This window comes from Symphalangus syndactylus, chromosome 14 (assembly GCF_028878055.3).
Source record: "Symphalangus syndactylus isolate Jambi chromosome 14, NHGRI_mSymSyn1-v2.1_pri, whole genome shotgun sequence".
NCBI classification, from domain to species: domain Eukaryota; kingdom Metazoa; phylum Chordata; class Mammalia; order Primates; family Hylobatidae; genus Symphalangus; species Symphalangus syndactylus.
Window position 1 is genome coordinate 39,725,702 of NC_072436.2, and position 19,262 is coordinate 39,744,963.

Sequence of the window (19,262 nt, forward strand, 5' to 3'; positions counted from 1 at the left end):
TTATTTGAAAGACGGTCTGCCAGCATTCAACTGAACAGACACAAATGCTGGTATGAACAGTGAGGGGAGAGAGTGGTTCGAAGGCTGGGGTTGCTGTCAGGTCTGATGAACCCTCTAACACTCGCCATCATTGGCTACGATGTCGAGGAGACTCCATCACAACTTCGGATCAAGAGTGTTTCTTTGTTCCTCCAAACCTTCCAAAGCACTTTACGGACCTTGGGTTTGGACAACACCTCCATGAAGCTTGGAAGCCAAGAAGTCACATCTTCATTGAACAATGCAGGAAATTACAGGGCAGAGGTGAAGTATGACCTTCGAGGGAAAAGCTGGTGGTGGAGCCCAGGCCTTCATTTTGCTGGGATGGTTCCCTGCCATTATTCTCCTTTCTCACGAAAGGATCCTGCACAGTCAATTTACAGCATTAGTAAATAAAGGCGGCTGTGTCAGCCTCCTGCTTGGAGAAAGGAAGGCAGCACCTTGAATGCTGAGAGTGTATCTCAAGCTTACTCTTTACTTCCATTACAATATTTCAGAAGTTATAACAGATGAAAACGGGGCAAGGTGGTCAAGGTAAGACTGGGATCAGCAGGGAAATGGTGTGTGAGGAGTTTCTCATTAGAAAATACAAATGGGGATGTGGATTGGTTGTTTCTCTTGTCTCAGAAATCTTCTTCAGAATGACTTCCCCACCCCCGCTTTGTCTTTGAAAGTTTTGCCGTGTTTGAATTGGCATACTTACACATTGTAATGATTTTTCTTTCATCAATTAAAAACAAAGCTATTTTTTGGCTAAGTGTCTCCTGAAGCAAAGTTAAGAAACAGAATAAGAAGGTTTTGAGTCATGCACAAGACTGAAAATTAGCTAATGAAAACCCTTTTCCCTCCTATTTCCTCAAAAGTCAGTTCTCAGAAAAACAATTCTGGATGCACCCTGTTTACCAGCCAGGTTAAAAGTTCAAGAAAAGAAAGACATCACAGTATTTACACTGAGGCAAATCACTGTTCATCTACCGCGTCTGACACTGCAGATTTGGGAGCGGGCCCCTGTCCTGCCTGTCAAAGGGAGAGGAAGCAGTGTCTGGCTGGCTGGACCTGTATTTGCTCCTGTTGTCTCACTCTCTGCCACCAATTTTGCTTTTTGTTGTTTGTCTGTTTTTTTTTGTTTGTTTTTTCTAAGACTGCCGGCATCCCTTCTTTCTAGATCGTCTTGTCTTTCTTTTGATATTTTATTTTCATGGATAAGATCGCTAGGACCCCATCAGAGTATTTTCCTGATGGCACGATGCTACTACTTTCTGATATATTTATTTCATTCTCAATATTTGAATCTATGAATTAAAATAATAGTGATAATTGCCACCATTTATTGGATTTGTGCTTTGTGCCAGGCATCACGCTGAATGCGTTCGCACATTATTGCAAACATCCCTCTGTGCTGCTGGGGTAGGTGTCATTCTCCCAGTTTATGGGTTTGGAAACCAAGGTTCAAAGAGCTCCAACAACTAGCAGGAGGCTAAGCAGACCAGACCTGGGCACTTCTCCACTTCCTCAGCCTTCCAAGAGGGGCCCCAGCACTGATCTTCAGACCTAGGTTGTTCTTGCCTCAGGGAGAGACAGGTCAAGGAAAGTCAGGTGGTTGTTAGCTAACGAGAGCAACATTCTTCCAGAGGGGCAACAGGTGAGGGCCAGGGCTGAGGGCCATGCTGGCAGTGGGCAGGGAGCTCCTGCTTCTGGAGGCCAGGTGGGCCACCCCTCCACCCATCAGCATCTTGCAGCCAGGCAGATCCCTGCGGAGGCCCGACAGTGACAGAAGGAAAGGCCCTCAGCAGCCCTGAATTGGCCTCATTGAGAGTGTCCCCAGGGAGAAACATACTAGGGATGCCAGCAGCCCAGAAGGCTGGAGAGGGAGCTCATCGCTTCTCCATCACAGTCACTGCACACAAAAGTTGGAGCCAGAAGCATCCACAAGTGCCCCTATCCAAGCAGGGCAGGAGGAAGGAAATCCATTCAGTGATTCCTCCCTCCCAAGGCCTGACTATGCAGCAGGAGCTAGCTGGGCTAGAGAGACACAGCAAGGGCCCATCCTCAACAGTCAGGGGGCTGAGTGGATCTGGTCTATGCTCACTGCCTGTGGGCCTGAGGCCCCATCCCACACAGCAACACCATTGCACCCAGTGGCTTCCCAGTGCAGCCATGGTGGATGCCCAGGGACAGACAAGGGTGAGACCCTCCTCCCCATCAGCTCCCAGGGCACAGACATACCACAAACATACATACTGCATACACACAGAGGCTTATCCTGTGGTGGTGCCATGTGGAACCATGCTTGAGTCTGCAGTGGGTCTGGGAACAACCACAAACAAGCTCAGAAAGCACACATGGCATCACATGTCACCTCTAGCCACTCCACACACCAACACACATGCACACAGGTACCAGCATATATCCACCGCACACACCCACACACATCACAAACACCTCACTCCATATGCAACATAGACACCCACTCCCAGCCACACACAATGCACATGTACCACAAACATACATACTGCATACACACAGACGCTACAGAACCCTACTCTCATACTGCACACGTCATACCCACATCCAGCCACATCACATACTACATCCACGCACACATCCACTAAGACATCCACACTTATATCCACCCATGCATTCCCACACACCATACCACACCACACATGCAAAATACACAGGCATTGTATGCACAAGCATACACACATAGCATAGATGTGCACTTACAGATGCATGCAACCACCCCATGTGCATACAGGCACCCATGCACCAGACACCCTGTGTCCTCTTCTACAACCACACCTGTGTCACACATGCGGGTACACAGAACCCATATGATCATGTCACACACCCATACCCACCCACCCCGAACACACACATGCTTGAGTGCACTCTTTCATTCTCACCCCCCCATGGCTGACTCTGCTTCTAGTAAGGCAGCCTTTCCAGAACTGTCGAGGAACTGCCAAACACCCTTCCTTTTAGAGATGACCGTGTGTTGAGGAGTCAGTGTTTGTAAAGCAACTTCTTGGGGAAATATAATAGCAGATACAAGGTAATATAAGTGAGGGTATCCAAGCCAGATAGGAATCGTCAAGCGAGGGCACACTCAAGAGTGAAAGGCGGAACTGAAAGGAATTATGAACTCACTTCTAATTGGCATGGAGAGGACCACCTTGAGTGAACTCGGGTACATGGTCACCTCGCCTATAGGGACCAGGGACAAAGCTTACAGAATCAGTGTGTCTGCTGCCTATCAACCCTCTCGGATAGAAAAATAATGGGATAGGAATTGGTGGCGAGGGCTGGAGGTAGAAGAGTTGTAGTTTTTGATGGTATATTTTCCTGATTTGTGCATTCCCTTCTCAGATTCCCTTCTGGCAGGTGGAACTCATTTCTCACTAATTTACTCGCTGCATGTTGGTGATTCTCAAATGTTTCATCCCCTGCTCCATCCCCATGGAGGCCTGCCTGGGGGCCCAGGAGTTCCTGTCTGATGTTTCCACCCTCTGACCAGCGCCTCTGAAGAATAAAGATCGAATGCACTCCTCTAACAGGTACTCAGCACCTAGCTGAGGCGAGCATAAAGAGCAGAGCTAGCAACTGTGACAGCCCCCTGGGATCTTGCTGAAATGCAGATTCTGGTACTAGGGGGTCAGGGTGGGGCCTCTCCCTTTTTGACCCAGCAACATCAATTTATTTATTTATTTATTTATTTATTGAGATGGAATTTCACCCTGTCACCCAGGCTGGAGTGTGCAATGGCATAATCTCAGCTCACTGCAACCTCCACCTCCTGGGTTCAAGTGATTCTCCTGCCTTAGCCTCCCAAGTAGCTGGGATTATAGGCACCCGCCATCATGCCCGGCTAATTTTTTGTATCGTTAGTAGAGACGGGGTTTCACTATGTTGGCCAGGCTGGTCTTGAACTCCTGACCTCGTGATCCACCCGTCTCAGCCTCCCAAAGTGCTGGGATTACAATTGTGAGCCACCATGCCCGGCCGCAGCATCACTTTTGAGTAGTGGGCAGTTTTCAGAGAACAACGTCCACCCTCATCCCAGCCCGTGTGGATCCTCACACAGCCCTGGCGGGAGGCAGGGCCAATGGAGGCCACCAGTGTCCCCTTCTGAGGAGACTCCAGTGGGATCTGCAGCAGGAAGGGGTGTCAAGCGCTCAGCACCCATCAGTTAACTTCCAGTCACCCTGTTTTCAGCCATTGTCTGGTGTCACCCTTCCCAACTGTTGCTTACCGTTCACAGTCCTTTTTAAGGAAGAATAACATTTGATTTTACACAGCTACAAACTACAAAATGGCAGCATATTAGAGGCATAGGGAGAAGCTCACCGCTCTGGACTTAAATACGGGATGCAGCATCACATGACCAGTTTTATGATATGGGAAAAATTGATTGTCCTCACTAAAACTCAGTCTTCATAACTGAAACAAAGGGGTGATCACCTTGCCTCTGGGGCCTGCATGCGCACTGGAAAATAACATTGTAAACCACCAAAAATGTCTCCAGAGCAAGCTAGAACCTTAGATGGTAGCTGGGTTGATTATAAAGGTGCACATTTATTAATCCATCTACGTAGACAATCATCACTGAACACACTAAGTACCCTAGACCTGAGTAGAGTGAGGCTGAGGTTCACGCGGGACTGAGGCAGAGGGAACTGGAATCTACCCTCTTCCAGCATGGGCACTCAGGACAGCTTTCAAGGTCCTGCTAAGTCACGTAAAGCATGAAACAGACCATGATTCCAGCAACAAGAGTATCATGAGGGGTAGGTGGATCTCTAAAAGGTAATCCAGGTCTTGCATTGGAGACAGCAGTACTCCCTAAACACCTGTGAGGCAAAGCCAGTTATTCCTTCCAGTGGACTCTCTTCTACTTGCTTCTACTACATAAAAGCAAATATGACTCAAAAGTACTTTAGTTTTAATAAAACAGTCATTTAAATCTGGAAATTTCAAGTAGAGCCATTTGTCAGAAAACCTCAGCAAAAATAAGCATGATGCAGCTTGTCTAGATCTGAAACCCTTGCTGCTTTGATAACTAAGTTAAAGAACTCAACACGGGGGTTGGCTTAGGTGAAGCCAGATAGGGCTGTCTCAGCCACAGTGCATTTCTGAGCCAAGTGCTCACACATGGAGCAGGGGAGGAATGTGGAGTGTTCCCACTAAGTTTCATCTCCACCAGATTAGTTTTCTCTTCCTGCCATTTCTGATAAAGTGAGAACATGTGGATCCAACAGCTTCTCAGGGGAATGAGTTGCCTAAAGCCCATGCCAGGGAGCCCACATGTGGCCCTGTCAGCCTGGTCGTGGGCACAGAGCATGTGGCTCAATCCCATTCTTGCTGTAGTTCAAGTATGTGCAGATCTCACTTCAGACAAACTTGCAAACATCTTAGAGATACTGGAGAAAAAGGGAGAGTCTGGAAGGCTGGGAATAAGCAAATACCACCACCATTTTCCAGAGGAATGGATTCTAAAAACTACAGAAGAACAGACTTCCTCCAAGTTCCAAGAAAACCCAAAAGAGACACGAAATAAGGCTCGTAAGCTTTTGGGAAGAAAGTGGTGGTCTCAAGGAAGCAACACAAGTGCTCTAAGAGAAAGTCATTCCATGCTAACCTCATTTCCTGTTTTGACGAGCTTCACCAGAACAGTCGATTAGGGGAATGCCCCAGAAAGTGTGTCTTGATTTCAGTAAAGCCTTTGAAAACCTCTTACCCCATCCGATCTAAGATACAAAAGATGGGCCAGATGATGGTGTGACCAGGAGGACTTGCAATTGGCAGGACACTCATCTCCAAAAAGGCCACCTCCTAGCTCATGGAAGTCCTGCTTGCCTTTGCTCCCTTTGCAGCTGCTGCAGACAGCCAGGCTGCTCCTGAGTCCCCAGTTGGACAGACAATTCCATGCTTTCTGCCCACAGGCAAGTGTGGTTTGAAATGACTCTCTGCAGCTCTACCCATGAGAAGGTTGGGGACTCAAAAGTGAGGATGTCAGCCTAGCCTGGTTGGTTCTGCACAGGGGACATCCTTTGGAGTGACATAGGACCTTCTTCATGGAGAGCCATGGGACTCTGTCCTGTGTTCTGTCCCATTCACCATTTAAAAAACACCTTGGATGCTGGGTGCGGTGGCTCACGCCTATAATCCTAGCACTTTGGGAGGCTGAGGCGGGTGGATCACGAGGTCAAGAGATCAAGACCATCCTGGCCAACATGGTGAAACCCATCTTGGAAGGAGACATGGTAAATGAAGACATATTTACCAAATTTGCAGATCACACAAAGCTCTGAGGAAGAAATGGCCCCCAAAAATTTAGGCACAAGGGTTAGAAACCTGGGATGGAACCAAAGAGAACAAATGCGAAGCTCTAGTGTCTATTAAAAACACAGTCCACTGTAGGATTAAAAATCTATGTCAATTTGCTTCAAGTTATGCCACTAAGTACTTGAGTGTGTCCAGGGATGAGAAAACAAAACCTATACTTTTCAATGCTTTCAACAATATTAAGCTCTGTCTTAGGGTGTTAGACAGGCTATAAAAAGCCCTCCCTTCCTTATCTTATGGCCTTGTTAGGAGAACAAAATAAGTCAGAGATGGTAAAGTGCTTTGAAAAAGGGAAAGCTCTGAAATTCAAAATAGTATTATTATTTGTTGTAAGGTGCTTTCCCTCCAACAAAAAAAGAAAATCTGGCAGTCTATGAGTGATAAGCAGAAAGTGATTCAGCTTTGGTTCTAATTCTCCATCTCTAACCCCAACGAGTCGAGTTTGCTGGGCCACCTGACTAAATCCGTGACCTCCGAAAGGTGGCACTTCTAGCACTCTGCTTTTCCAAAAGTCTCATAAATTCTTGGATTACATTAATTAAACAATAATTTAGAAAGCTCCTTTCTAGGACTGGGTCTTCAAAGATGCAAACTGAGTAAACCAGCAGATGAACACTGAAAGACTGAGATCTGGGCCTTAGATTTTTACAGATACAATCATGCATTGCTAATGAGAGGGATACAGTCTGAGAAATGCATCGTTAGGCAATTTCTTTGTGATGAGAATATCACAGAGTATACTTACACAATCCTAGATGGCATAGCCTACAACATGCCTAGGCTATATGGTATGGCGTATTGCTCCTAGGCTACACACTTGTACAACATTTCAGTGCACTAAATACTGTAGGCAATTGTAACACAATGGTAAGAATATGTGCATCTGAACATGTCTTCACACAGAAAAGATAATGCATTGTGCTACAACATTATGACAGTTGCAACATCACTAGGTGATAGGAATTTTTCAGCTCCATTATAATCTTACGGGACCACTATTGTATGTGCAGTCCATTGTTGACTGAGACATTAGTGAGTGCATAACTGTATTTTCAATGCTTTTCAATCCTACAGTGCAGTGCTTTGAAAGTTTGTCACCCCTGCTGTTGCACAAGCCCTTGCTTGAAACATAGATGAAAAATATACAGCAAACCCAAGACAGGAGGGCTTGTTAGTGAAGTTAACAGACGGAATTACCTTAAAGTCCCTTCAGGCTCAGCAGGATTTCACTTGGCAGTTACAGGACTCCAGGTTCCCCTGGACCACACTAGCCAGTAGAACTTCCTGTGATCATAGGCATGTTCTGTATCTGCACAGTCCAATATGGCAGCCACAAGTCACATGTGGATATTTAAATTTAAAATAAAAAGGAATTTAAAAATTCAGTCCCTTGGTTGTACAAGCCACATTTTAAATGTTCCACAGATATCTGTGGCTAACAGCTACCATATTGGATGGTACATTGAGAGACCAATGTTTCTCAGTCTTGGCTATGCATTGAAATTACCTGCAGAGTTGTAACCCCCACAATCCCCAGATTCTGATGTGATTGGTCCAAGTGGATCCTGGGTGTCTGGATTTTTTATAACCCCTGGGTAATTCTAATGTCTGGCCAGGGTCAGAACTATTGCCTTAACCATCTAGAATTGTGTGGTCACTTCTCTTTTGCTCTTTCTCCTAATATCATTGTGAACTAACTATCCTGCAGGCACCATATGGGTTATGTCTGGTCCTCCCTACACCTGTGACTTCCATCTTTTTGAGGTCATAAATAATCCTGGGGGTAAGACTGGGAAATGGGTAGAGAATGTGGTTTCATCCTGCTCAAAAACACAGAGGAAGAGTGATCACTTGGGTGGAGATGTTCTTCCCAGTGGAGCCCCTTGCACCTGGGCAAGGGTGTGTCCAGAGGGGCCAGAGTTGGGTGTGTCCAGAGGGGCCAGACTTAGGTGTGTGTGAGCGACCCCTGGGGCAGGTCTGCCAACCCACAGTTGGGCCTGGCTCCTGACATCCTCAGGAGGACTGTCCCTGATGCCCATGTTACCGTTGTACACTGCCCTTGCATGTTACCCTTGTATACTTCCTTCTCTTCTGCTAGAACCTAGCCAGGTAGAACCAGCAGAAACTTGGGGCAGGGTGGAATCTTTGTATTCATCTCATCTGATCTTCTTAGTCTTCTGCTGGGGAAAGTAGCATCCAGAGACGCCCAGCTGAGGCTATTTCCCTCCACAACACAGTGGTCTTTATCTTCCAGGATGGGGGCAAATTATGCAAACTTTAGGAAGTTTATCAGCAAGGCAAAGCTTGGTTTCTGATGAGAACCTGACTATCCAGACAGTAGAGAGTTCAAAATCATCCTTTTCTGCTGGGTGATGTCCCAGAGGAAAGCCTGGGTCCTCACCCTGGTGAGGCCATTCACCAGACTCAGATCAGTTTCCTTATCCACCAAACATGGTCAGAGCACTGGGCTGCTCAGCATCTCAGTGTGCCTGAGAAATAATAAGAGGATGAACCCAGTCAGCACATAGTTGTTGATGAGGCTCAGATCTCAAACGCAGGGGACAGACCAGCAAATAAGACAGACCACAATCTGCCTTTTGGGAGTGCAGTGAGAGACACACAGATAATAATGGAACATTCAGGATAAGTGCTGATAACAGTAAGTCTATGAATAAAATAAAATAAAATCACAAGATAGAGAGAAATGGTGGGGAGGAAAGAGGGTTGTCTCAGGATATGGTGCTCAGGGAATTCTCCCTGAGAAGGGGACATTTGGGTTGAGACCTGGATATGCATTGCAATGAACACTGTGCATGTACATAGGGGGTTTTGTGGTCATCATCATGGCGGTAAACTAATTCCAACAAGTACAAAAGAGTAAACATGGTCATTTAAAATTATTCTTAGATGTTTGCTAAGCTTAAAAGTGAAGATTGCCAGAAAGTTCTGGAAGGCTCCTACTAATGGCCTGTCTGGCCACATCCTCAGGAGGGGATCAAATTGTCCTGCTTGAGGTTGGGGAAGAGAGTGGGATTACACAGAAGGAATGCTTCAACATTTCACCATTTTATAGACTGTTCAGGTGCCAGTCCCGGAGTGTCAGAGTTCAAGAGAGCATTTAGGAAATCGGGGCATCTAAGTGAAATGGGACGGAGCCATCTACCATGATGTACTGTGCAGTTCACCCAACACTTCTTCAGCAGAGCCCACTCAGACTTGGCTAGAGGTGCTGGGTGGGGACCGGGGCTGAGTTGGTCCCATCCACTGTTTTGTCTCCAGAACCCAGCACACAGCACGCCCCTAAGAAATCCTTATGGGATGAATAAGTGAAGCAATAAAGGATGTGTGAGGAGAGGGAGGCAGCAGAGATGGCAGATGTCTCTAGTGGAAAGCCCAAGGTTAATGGAGATCTTGGGGTCACAGTTTACAGGCCACGATCAGGGTGGGTGTGGAAAGAGGCTTCCAGATGAAGCCTGACGTTTCTCTCAAATGTCAGTCTGCCCACACTGACTCTACAGCAATCTGGACAGGTATGAGAAGCAGCAAGGCAAGCGTGGCTGAGTTATGAGACAGTCAAGCCCAACACACATTTAAAGATGTCAGATGAGCTGTGTGGTAATGCCAGGGTTCCCTCAAACACTATTCGATATCCTTTCAATCAGTGTTTAAAGATAGCTAATAAGCGAACAATTCTGTTTTCTTTAGTTTTGCTTTTAATGAAGGACAAGGGATTAAGACACATAGAGACTGGCCAGACAAATGGGAAACTGACCAGACAAGACCATGACCAAAATATCACAGGCAGACCACCCGCAAATGCAGAGGCCTCAGAGTCCACAGCGGGCGGTTGGAACCAGGCCCCAGGGAATCTTTCAGCTGCATTCCGGCTGTGATCGGCGGGCAACAGGTAGAGGTGCTGGAGGGGGCTGAGTCGTGATTTTCGGTGTCTGTCATATTCGATCAAGTGTGTCATAGAGCTTCCTGTTTCATCTCCCAGTTATTCTGAAACAAAAACATGCATGAAAAACACAGGTCACTGCCAACCACACTGACAGTCGCTCTAGTACATGGAAACTGAAAAGGGAAAGACATATCACGAATGCCACAATAAGCCAGAGAATCAAATTTATCAGCATCTATTCAAATATTGACAAGCAACAAACATTGCTGGCGGAAATGGTGGTGCGGGACATGGGGTGTCCACATAAACAGAATTCAGAAGAGACTGAAAAGGCAGATGTTCCTAAAAGCCTGCTGCTTTGTTTGGGGCCAGCCTGTGTGTTTATTGAAAAGTTGATTCAGTTCTGACTTCCTGGTCAGGGTCTGACTCCTGATGGGCCCTGAGGCTCTTCCCCTACATGCCCCTGTTGACTTGGATGAAGAGTCACACAAGGACTTACAGGATGACACAGGTGTTTGCCCAGGTGGTGCCCTGCACTCCCCTCTCCAAAGGCCCAAAGAGACCCAATGAGTGATCCCCATGGAATTCCAGTCCAATGAGGTCCTGAGCCTCCCCGGGAGACATGGCCTCCCAGGCACATCAAATAATCACAATACACCTGGGCCAAGCAGCCTCAGTGAGGTAAAGGGAAGGGTAGATAAGAAGTGGAGTCCCTGGCCAAGCAAAGGCCCTGAGGACAGCACAGGACTGACAGCAGCTCCAGAAAGACTGTGATTCTGTTAATAACTGCTCTGCTGCTTGAGACCAGCATGGTCTGGCTCACTGTTTGCAGAAAATCATTCTCAGTCTCCCAAACAGGTGAAAGGATACTTCCAAAGACAGACAGATGGACAGTAGAATCAGACATACAGATGGCACCATCTTCCCAAAGTCCATACTGTAGCCCCACGAAACCAACTTCATGCTTAAATCTGCTGCTCAGACACACTTTGGGGAGAAAGCAGTTTTTCCAGGAACGAGCCGGAGACAGCACTCCCACCGGAGGGAGGTCAAATCCAAGACTACCCGCTATTTCCAGCCATATTCACTATGGATGAAGAAAGGATGGCTCTACCCATGACCGTGCAAAGCTTCCTTGGGAACCCTGTTGTCCCTTCCACATGCAACCTGTCCAAGATGCAGCCCTCAGTTCACCATGAAAACCCACTGGCCCTGCCGCTCCCCATTTCCTTTGGTTAATATTAGGCACAAATTTTTCTGTAAAATGAGATGAAGCGATGTGATTTTGGAAAAGCTTCATCCTTCCTCTTGAGATTCATTCACAAGATACAGTAGCACACAAAAGACCCAGAGAAGCTAAGAAATAAGAAAGCTGTTTAAATTATTGTGCACTTCCCAAACATATATGGGACATAACATTTTTTGCACACTGGCCTTTGCTGGTAGGGTTCTGCTGAGTGGTGTTAGGAAATGTGGCCAAAGGCAGGCTGTCCAGCCTGCAGGGCCTGGCGGAGCTCTCCTCCTCCTAGGGTCTCTTGCAGTGCTGCAGGCCAGGGAATAAAGCTTCTCCTGAGCCCGTAGCCCTGGTTGCCAGGGCATGTGGCAATTATGACAGTCTCTATTTATCTTTTGAAACTCTGTATTGTTCCCCCCCCACCCCCAGTATCTTTCCCAATGTCTTGTACAAGTGAGTTAACGGATCCATACAAACTCCTACAGTCTTATTTGTTTTTTCCTTAAAGGCCTCATTGGCTAGTGACAGTGAAAAACCGAGCTTCCTGAGCCTTGACGAACCTGGCCCCGTGATTCCTACACATTCTGGGAGGAACACTGCCCAGATGAATCTGTTGGGAAAGCCAGCTTCCCGTTTTGAGTCCTATGAGCTAGCATTTTCTAATGTGGCTTAAAGTCCAGCATCTGGGCCCAGGATTTCATATGCAGTGCCTTCCTGGGTGGGCAAAGAGAAACAGGAACTAAGTAATGCATCAGTGGCCAGTAGGGGTGGAAGGGGAAACCTGGTTTCTTTAGTTTCATCACTGAAATAGAGAGGTGGTTTACCAACCCGTGCCCCTCACCAGTTACCCCCACTTCTGAGTGCAATGCAAAACCAAAATGTAATAGCCCAAGAGGGCTACAGTATGGAACACTCAACCATGTGGACCTTGGACCAAAGTCACAGAGAGGTGGCCAGCCCTTACGGATCATCCAACCAACCCTTCACCTGTGAAGAAAGCAAGGCTCACCGAAAAAGGAAGTTGGCAACCTTCCCAAGGTCACTCTGGATGGGACGCAGCTGGGACCAGGACCTGGGTCTCTCCTACCTCTTCTACCTTTGGCTTCTGGCCAAAGCTGAGAAGACTCTGAATTCCAGTTCTCCACTGCAAGGCCTTGCCTGGGAGGTTTTGCATGGATGAATCAACTCCATGTTCGCCTGGCTGTCTAGTTATCACTGAAGAAACCCATGACAGTTCATCTGAGAACTAAAAGTTTCGCCCCTAATTCAGAGCCGGTCACACGTATGGCTTCCTGGACGCCAGTGTACACTGGGAGTGGGTGGAGACCACCAGCGCCACCCGTGTTGAGGCAGCCCTGAAGAAGCTTCTAGTCACAGACAGGACCACTCTTACCCTTTGGCTAGGCTGACCTGCTGTTCCTGCAGGTGTCTAATATTGACGAGCCCCCAGGTAGGTCTCCCCACTGTGGGTACACAACCTCACTTCCCCCCAGATCTGAGAGATGGCCTCAGGGTCCCACGCATCACCCTGAATAGAAGCCCTCATCCGGGGCCCCAAATGCAGCTCAGGCAACCTTCAGGAATCTCCCCAGCAAGCTCCCAAATCATGTTTTTTCTGTTCCTGATGACAATCAGACAGAAGGCTGCTGGCATGGTAAACTGACAAGGGGAGAGAAACAGTGGCACAGATGCACACCCCCAGTCCCACCCCCAAGGCAGGCTGTTTTGCCCCTGAAGTTGAACCATCCAAGCCTCTACTTTCTGCGCAGTAAGTCTCAAGGCAGGAGGAAGTGAAGACCGCAAGCTTCGATTTGCTGTGACATCCAAGGAACTGCCAGTACCTCACTGCTGAGAGCCCAAGCCAGAGCTTCCAGCCAGCCTCATGCAAAAACACACTTGAGCTTTCTCTGCCCCACTGGCAGCACTGAGGTCTTCCTCAGTGCATAGAAAAGGGATGAGTGAGGAACTCATACCCTGTCCATCTTGACTCACATCAGATTCTAACAGTATAGGAAGCCAACTTTTTGAGATTTCAAAAGAATTGCCAAGGAGGATGGAGCCTGCTCAGTAACTACCAAATTGTTCAGCTCTCAGGAGTCCACTGTTTTTATTTTTCAGAATATTAAAACCCAGACCGCACACTCAGGAAATGTATACTGCTTATCACAGACTAATTTTAGGGAGATATGAGATGGGTTATTTTTATAAATCAGACTCGTGTGCTGCTAGAGCTGTCAGGGCAGGGGAGCCAGGCAGCAGCACTTGAGTCCCCCTTCCCTTGGCTCTGACGGACGCTCCTGCATCTCTGAGAGCTCCAGTCATGTATCTCTGAGCAGACTTAGCACCTTTTCAAGGGGACCTCCCCTGAGAAGCAGTTTCTGCAAAGTGCTTCACGCATCATTACAGACCTACACTTGGTCAGGAAGATTCTGTGTCTTTGAGTGGGGACTTTCAATACCCCCGTCAGCAGAGTGTGACAGTTCCAGGACACACACCCCGGTCCTCCTGGCCACCATTTACCGAGCATGTACCGCAGGCCGGCTATGGCTCCCCAGCCGAGCTTTCCTTCAAACATCTCCCCAGCCCTCTCAGGTTGGTGCTATTGGGATCTTCTCTCTCACCTAGGAAGGACCGGAGCTCAAGGGAGTTCAACAAATAGCAGGGAAAAAGAGGCACACAGCCTTCCATGCAGCAAACTGATGGTGAGGCTCTGCTGCCTGCCAGGACACTCAGCAGCCCCTGCAAACATCTGACCCCCTGAGGTCTTCCAGGCTCTCTCACTTTTGGCTACAGAGAGTGTCCTGAGCAGCACAAAGTAAGACATAGCTGGGTCCACGAACATTTGTGTCTTTCCACGGGGTCAGACTTTTACTGATGCTATTTCAATCACAAAAGCCACAAGTTACATGGAGTTCCCAAGGAAGTGATTCTCCTTAGTACTTCCTGTTCAATTGGTAGTCAGAGCTGTGAGCACTCAGTCTCAAGCCACTCTGCAAGTCAGTCAATATTGCAAACCATACACAGCAGTGTCCTTAACTTAATCAATATATAAATGCTATATTAAACATTCCACATGAAACAGTAACATTTAACATTGAGAGAAAGGGGATAAAAGAGCATAAATGTGGCTCTGAAAAAGAAAAGAGTGAGAAAGGGATAGAAGAAAGGGTTAATGAGCCAATCCAATGACAGCAATGTGGATGAGAGTGTCCTGGCCTGTTCCGGACAGACATCAAGAGTCTTTGATGTGGGCAGAGTCTTTGGCAGCAGATGCCGGGTGCTGATCACCAGCAACAACAGAGCAAGACTCTGTTAAGACGACCATCTCAAGCTGGTCTTCTTATAGCCCCGAGACCTCTAGCAAGGACTGATAGCAGAAGAGGGCTGGTAATGTCCCTATCTGGTTGGGTGTGGTCTTTATTGATTTGGTGGCCATCTGTTCCCTGTTGGCATGATGGCTTTTGACATGTAAGATGGAGTCTTTTTCGAAGATGGTGTCACTTACATCAGGAGTGCTCTATATAGGGAAGAATCTATGACAGCTCCCTTAGTTTATAGTAAAGGTGGAAATTGTCAAGGGGCAGCAACCCAAGCGTTGGCCTTTGGTAGACTGTTTCCTAGTCTAATCATACCATACACTACAGCTTGACCCTTTCACTGTCTGTAAAATAAAACCCATTTTTCAAAGAACTAAACCTCAAAAACATTTTAGCCACTCTATAGTCTGATGGACATGGTAAAAGGCCAAGACGACAAGTAACCTTGCTGTGCAGTTACTGAGAAATGCAAAAGGCCCTCTGAGTGGCTGGTGTGGATTCTAAGTTTGTGGTAGGGCACACAAAGGGACATTAGGAAAAAAGTGGAGACAACTTGCAGACTCCAGTAGACATGGTTTTTAGGCATTTCAAGCACCCTGGCTCTAGGCTGCGGTTCTCAATGGGAGTCTCAGCACTGGCAGCATCTCATTACCTGAGAGTTGTTAGAAATGTAAATTCTCCGGCCTCACCTCACATATTCTAAGAAGGAAACCCTGGGGCTGGGGCCTAGGAATGTGTGTTTCACAGCGCCCAGGTTATTCAGATACACGCAACCACCAGTGGCAATTGATATCTGCTCCTAGTGACACTCTTGTATGCAAGGCCATGGGTGACTACAGGTTGGCTATGCGGCTGGCTACTGATGTTCACACTTAGTCAACTGTACCCAAGCTACTTGCTGGACGCTCTCTCCTGAGATCGCGACCGGGGGCGGAAAGAGCAAGCAGCTCAGAAGCCATCCAGAATTTTCAACTTATTTTTGGGGTGACCTGGGGAGAAATGTTGGCATGCTTCATCCCTTAATTTCCTTTTCCAGATGTTGCTCATCTGCACAGCATGGGACTGAGCACTGTGGGATATTCAATCTGCACCAGTGATCTCTCCCTAAACATCAAATGTCTCTTCTAGCCATGCTCCATCCCTGCCCCTATCCCCTTTGCCTTCCATCCTTCAGCTCATTTTGCCTGCACAGAACACGTCAGCCATGAATTCTACTGCATCTCTCTCAAATAGGAGAACAGAAGTGTTTTCACCAGCTCAACCCTCTTCACTGCAACCCTGTGCAAAACACCACATCCCCCACTCCCACTTTCAGGCTCTGCTCACACCGACCTCTGTGCCCAGGTAGAGAGCACCAGCAAAAGGCTCACAACAACACAGGTAGGAGGCACTAGACAACCGGGCCTCCCAACAAAGTTGAAAAAAAAATAGTTTGTTTATCATTTTAAAAAAACTAACCTCATACAGGAAGTATGAGAAGCAGAAGAAGAAGAAGAAAAAAAAAACCCAGGCTACAGTACTGGAAATGTCCACATTTGTTACAGATAAAATATGTGTTTCTCAGTTTCCATGTTCAACTTTGCAAGGATGGTGGGCACAGGTAGGGTAGGGCACTGCCGGGGGGGTGGGGACTTAGGATTGATGGGGATCAAACAAAAAAGGTGACTATGAGTACATGAGGCACAGGCTTGCCAGACGTGGGGCAGGACCACGACCCCAATCAGGGCCCTTCCTGCAGGTGTGGCTGTCCCAGCCAGACTTGGAGAAGGGGACACCTAAAACAGAAACTGTTATCCGAGATCCTCCTACTCACCTGCCTCTCTGGCCCCAGGTCCTGCCCTCGTGTGTGTTTCAGGTGAAGAAGCCAGAGTTACAAGATCAAGATCACCTCCCTCCAATAGCCCTTCCAGACCTGCAGCCCCAGCAGCAGTCAGCTATGGAGACACGCCACCCGGGCCTTCCATGGAAGCCTGAGGCTATGCAGACCTTCAGGACAGCAAGCCCAAACGGGCGGACTTGCTTTGGTGTGATGGACACAGACACAAGGCCACTGGAGGCAGAGAGGAGTCGATCTGATGCCTGACATGGAGCCAGGGGCCCTCGGGGAAATGTGGCTCAACTGGATTTTTTAAAATGGGGCTGGAGGAGTCGCAACCTCCACATGAGGATTAGAGTGGAGAAAAACAGTGAGAATAAAGAATATGTTCTCTTTCATAGAACCAATCAGTAGGAGAGAAGGAAATAGGAATTCTCCCTTCTCATAATAAAAAAATAAATGCAAACACTGTATAATGTGCACACATTACAACGATATCAACTGAAGGATTTTAAGTCATTGCGATTGGAGTCAAAGAAAGCAATTGGTATGAGAGAATGAACGAACGAAAGAAAGAGAGAAAAAAAGAGAAAAACTGTACACCAAAATCTCAAAATAGAACCAAAACCTGCAAATCATACTCAGGAGTCTATTGTGAACCCGTATTTCAGCATGCTGTTGAAAAGGTTAATAATTTTCCTACCGAAACTGAATGTGGGTTGTGAAAGAACATTAAAATGAAGAAAATTTCCCCGTGGCTGCTATTATATTATCACCAAAGCCATCAAGTTTCAGTTTGAGTTATTTGTATTTATTTGTGAAAACAAAGATTAGATAAGTAGAAACATAAACCTCATCCTAATTATTGTCCTGGAGTATCTGATTTTTAAGACCAAAAAAATAAGACCATCACACACACAGAGGCAACACAAGGTATGAGAAGTTACAACAGCAGAGGCAAGGGAGAGGAGGCTGTTATCTTGTTCTATCGTTTGAAAAAAGATGTATTGTCTCATGTAAAACATTAATAGTTGCTTACAGTCTGCAAAGATAATATGACATTCAATATGTACTTTTAGCTGTTGACATTTTTGTCAACTATATGCCCAGGTAGAGAATTTTCTTTTAAACTGCAAACTAGAATTTTTGTTTTACACTTGCAAAAGTGTAGTAACAGCCATACAATTCAATGTTGAAGATTGGGGTGGTGGGGGAAATGGAATTTAAATGCTGCTTTAAACGATCAAAATATGAGCTTTGGGACATTTACAGCCAAGTGGGGTCTAGAGAAAACACAAGGTTTAGGTGCAGAGCTGGCTCTTATTTCAAATTTGTCTCAGATGCCCAGTGGGCAGCTTGTTTTCTGAAGTTTTAAAAGAAATCCAAAGATGAAATAGTTAATCAGAAACAATGGGTAAGCAGAGACTTCATGTATTTCCATCACAACATAAGCATCAGAATGAAAAAAAAAAACATGCAAAAAAGAGCTTCAGTGGTCTCACATCACCGAACAAACTGTTTTTCTACCTATTTTGTGTTGCTGGCTTTTGTTATCAGCCCAATCGGCAAATTGTGGCCAATTTTGTCATGGTTTGAGCAGACATTTTGTTCCCAAACTGCTTTCAACATTTTAGCTACCAAATACAGTTTATGAGAAAATGAACAAGCCACAATACAAACAGAAAAGGTACATTTTCTTACCAAATTAACCCCCTTTAAGCTTAAAATGCAAAAAATTTTTTTAAATGCAAATAAAAGGAATTCTAGTAAATTCAAATTCTGAAACAACCTCCTCAGTTTTTTCCTGGAAAAAGAATAATTAATGATTAACCTACTGATGGATTTTGAAACCAACTACACGACATTCCCTGATTCCGACCACCATGACACCATGAAACTAGTTTTTAATGACACAGTATGTAAATGCTATTTTGCAAAAACACACACCAAATATTGTTTGAAGATGCAGATCACGAGGCTCAAGAAGAACAGCAGAACTATGTTAAAGTAAAGTAATCGGTTAAGCAGTTATTTACTACTGAAAATAAGTGACACCCACGTAGTTCATGTTATATATTAATATTGAAACCAAATGACAGTCTAATACCGCAAATCATTTCATAAAAAAAAGAATGAAACTAGTTAAAATTAAAACACAGGGTTTTATTTTGTAAAGCATTAAATATTAAGATCAAAATGGTAGAAAGCTGACTTGGCTTTTAAAATATTTGTTTTGCTGAATTACAACAACAAATTGAAAATGAAAAAAAAAAGAATGAAAGATCTCTCCGTAAAAATTTAAGAATCACTACTGAGAAGAAAAGCAGAATTTCAGACAGAGGCTTGAAGAAAACTTCTGTTTGTAATCTTCCCTCATATTTGAAGACACAGCAGTATGTACAACATTTTTAGCCTTTTAAAATACCAGCATGCCCACACACTGTCTCAAATTAAAACAAGGAGAAAATGACACATTCTGAAACCATTTTCTAAAGCTTCTTTTCCTGATAACAGTGAGGCGCTTACAATCAAATTAATGAGTTTCTAAAAAGCCCAAACAACTCTCCATAAAGAAACAGAAGTGTTCATAACAGCATACAGATATTTCTA

At 46.0% G+C, this 19,262-nt stretch overlaps 1 long non-coding RNA gene across 2 annotated transcripts in view; it reads right to left on the reverse strand.

The window, feature by feature from the left end:
* LOC129461905 (uncharacterized) overlaps nt 1-19,262 on the reverse strand; it is a 266,171-nt gene that overhangs the window by 190,337 nt on the left and 56,572 nt on the right. The window contains exon 2 of one of the 2 annotated variants that reach the window (XR_008650721.1): nt 10,075-10,386. The exons of the other annotated variant lie outside the window; for it this stretch is intronic. This is a non-coding gene — a long non-coding RNA (uncharacterized lncRNA). Of the gene's footprint in view, nt 1-10,074; nt 10,387-19,262 lie in introns of those variants that run through there. 2 annotated transcript variants of the gene reach the window in all.